The following is a 3702-nucleotide window of genomic DNA, read 5'->3' as shown; positions in this document are numbered from 1 at the left end:
GAGAAACAGCCTGGTGCGGGGAGCTAGCACTGGTGGTACCGGGCCGGGGACACGCACCCCCGGGTGAGTGCAAGGAACAGGACACACCGGGTTGTGAAGGTGTACTGGAGACCTGGTGTGTATAGCCGGCATCAAATCCCCCGGAACTCCAACACACGTTTCAGGCTGAGTACGAGGAACTGACACAGGTGGCATCGGACAGCTAACACACTCCTCAGGGCGAATGCCATGCATACTATGCCAAACCAATAGCTTTCTCTCTACTCTGTCCAATACATCCTCAACACGCTCAGACTCAGCACTCAGCTTCGCCGACAGCTCCAATTCCATCCATGGCTCCTTACGGTAAACAGGGGGAGTTGGCTCAGGTCTGACTCCTGACTCTGCCACACTCTCCCTGTGCCCCCCCCCCAATAAATTTTTGGGGCTGCCTCTCGGGCTTCCAGCCGCTCTGCCGTGCTAGCTCCTCATAATGCCGCCTCTCTGTTTTCGCTGCCTCCAGCTCGGCTTTGGGGCGGCAATATTCCCCTGGCTCTGCCCAGGGTCCTTTCCCGTCAAGAATCTCCTCCCAAGTCCATTTCTCCAAATAGTGCAGCCTCTCCCACTGCTGCTGCTGCTGCTGCCTCTGTTGCTTCTCCTGCTGCTGCTTTTGCTGCTGCTGGTGTTGCTCCTGCTGCACCTGTCGCTTCTCCTGCTGCTGCTGTTGCTGCTGCCTCTGTTTACCACGCCGCTTGGTCCTTGGTTGGTGGGTGATTCTGTAACGGTTCTCTTCTTCCTCTTCCTCTGAAGAAGAGGTGAAGCAGGGATCGGACCAAAATGCAGTGTGGTTAGTTTTGTACATCTTTAATAAAGATGAAAATACAACAATCTACAAAACAAGAAACGGGAAAAAAAAACGAAACAGTCCTATCTGGTGCCACAAACACAAAGACCGGAACAATCACCCACAAGAGACCTAAAGAATATGGCTGCCTAAATATGGTTCCCAATCAGAGACAACGATAAACAGCTGCATCTGATTGAGAACCACTCTAGGCAACCATAGACTTACCTAGAGTACTACTCTAACCACAATCCCATAACTACAAACAATCCCAGACAAAACAAACCACATAAATCCCCATGTCACACCCTGGCCTAACCAAAATAATACCGAAAACACAGAATACTAAGGCCAGGGCGTGACAACATGATGATTATGAGTTTGTCATTCATGGAGAAAAAATCTATTTGATCACACTAAATTATTCATGTTTTCAGTAATTGTATTGTATATATATTTAGCAGATTTATCAGGTGTTTGATAACAATTTTTGAGAAATATAAGAAAAAACTTAAAGAAAGTCAGATCAAAAAGTGTCCAGATACACCCCTAATCAGGTCTGGTCTCTTACCTCGGCTCACTGAACTAACCGCCCACTGTGCTGCCCTGACCAGCAGGTGTCCAAACACACCCCTATTCTGGTCTCTTACCTCGGCTCACTGAACTAACCGCCCGCTGTGCTGCCCTGACCAGCAAGTGTCCAGACACACCCCTATTCTGGTCTCTTACCTCAGCTCACTGAACTAACCACCCACTGTGCTGCCCTGACCAGCAAGTGTCCAGACACACCCTTATTCTGATCTCTTACCTCAGCTCACTGAACTAACCGCCCACTGTGCTGCCCTGACCAGAGAATGGCGCGGACAGAGATGGCCGCCTCGCTTCGCGTTCCTAGGAAACTATGCAGTTTTTTGTTTTTTATGTGTTATTTCTTACATTGGTACCCCAGGTCATCTTAGGTTTCATTACATACAGTCGAGAAGAACTACTGAATATAAGAGCAGCGTCAACTCACCATCAGTACGACCAAGAATATGTCTTTCGCGAAGCGGATCCTGTGTTCTGCCTTTCACCCAGGACAACGGAATGGATCCCAGCTGGCGACCCAAAAAAACGACTTTGTAAAAGGGGCAGACGAAGCGGTCTTCTGGTCAGACTCCGGAGACGGGCACATCGTGCACCACTCCCTAGCATACTTCTCGCCCACGTCCAGTCTCTCGACAACAAGGTTGATGAAATCCGAGCAAGGGTAGCATTCCAGAGGGACATCAGGGACTGTAACGTTCTTTGCTTCACGGAAACATGGCTCACTGGAGAGACGCTATCGGAGTTGGTGCAGCCAGCTGGTTTCTCCACGCATCGCGCCGACAGAAACAAACATCTTTCTGGTAAGAAGAGGGGCGGGGGCGTATGCTTCATGGTTAACGAGACGTGGTGTGGTCACAACAATATACAGGAACTCAAGTCCTTCTGTTCACCTGATTTAGAATTCCTCACAATCAAATGTCGACCGCATTATCTACCAAGGGAATTCTCTTCAATTATAATCACAGCCGTATATATTCCCCACAAGCAGACACATCGATGGCTCTGAACGAACTTTATTCGACTCTTTGCAAACTGGAATCCATATATCCTGAGGCTGCATTCATTGTAGCTGGGTATTTTAACAAGGCTAATCTGAAAACAAGACTCCCTAAATTGTATCAGCATATCGATTGCGCAACCAGGGCTGGAAAAACCTTGGATCATTGCTATTCTGACTTCCGCGACGCATATAAGGCCCTGCCCCGCTCTCCTTTCGGAAAAGCTGACCACGACTCCATTTTGTTGCTCCCTGCGTACAGACAGAAACTAAAACAAGAAGCTCCCGCGCTGAGGTCTGTTCAACGCTGGTCAGACCAATCTGCTTCCATCACATGGACTGAGATATGTTTCGTATTGCGTCAAACAACAACATTGACGAATACGTTGATTCGGTGTGCGAGTTCATTAGAAGGTGCGTTGAAGATGTCGTTCCCATAGCAATGATTAAAACATTCCTAAACCAGAAACCGTGGATTGATGGCAGAATTCGCATGAAACTGAAGCGCGAACCACTGCTTTTAATCAGGGCAAGGTGACCGGAAACATGACCGAATACAAACAGTATAGCTATTCCCTCCGCAAGGCAATCAAACAAGCTAAGCGTCAGTATAGAGACAAAGTAGAATCTCAATTCAACGGCTCAGACACAAGAGGTATGTGGCAGGGTCTACAGTCAATCACGGATTACAAAAAGAAAACCAGCCCCATCATGGACCAGGATGTCTTGCTCCCAAGCAGACTAAATAACTTTTTTGCCCGCTTTGAGGACAATACAGTGCCACTGACACGGCCTGCAACCAAAACATGCGGACTCTCCTTCACTGCAGCCGACGTGAGGAAAACATTTAAACGTGTTAACCCTCGCAAGGCTGCAGGCCCAGACGGCATCCCCAGCCGCGCCCTCAGAGCATGCGCAGACCAGCTGGCTGTGTTTACGGACATATTCAATCAATCCCTATCCCAGTCTGCTGTTCCCACATGCTTCAAGAGGGCCACCATTGTTCCTGTTCCCAAGAAAGCTAAGGTAACTGAGCTAAGTGACTACCGCCCCGTAGCACTCACTTCCGTCATCATGAAGTGCTTTGAGAGACTAGTCAAGGACCATATCACCTCCACCCTACCTGACACCCTAGACCCACTCCAATTTGCAATCTCAACCACACTGTCCTAACCCATCTGGACAAGAGGAATACCTATGTGAGAATGCTGTTCATCGACTACAGCTCGGCATTCAACACCATAGTACCCTCCAAGCTCGTCATCAAGCTCGAGACCCTGGGTCTCGACCCCGC

Source organism: Oncorhynchus masou, chromosome 24 (assembly GCF_036934945.1).
Source record: "Oncorhynchus masou masou isolate Uvic2021 chromosome 24, UVic_Omas_1.1, whole genome shotgun sequence".
In the NCBI taxonomy this organism is placed as follows: Eukaryota; Metazoa; Chordata; class Actinopteri; order Salmoniformes; family Salmonidae; genus Oncorhynchus; species Oncorhynchus masou.
Note: the sequence above shows the minus strand (reverse complement) of the source record.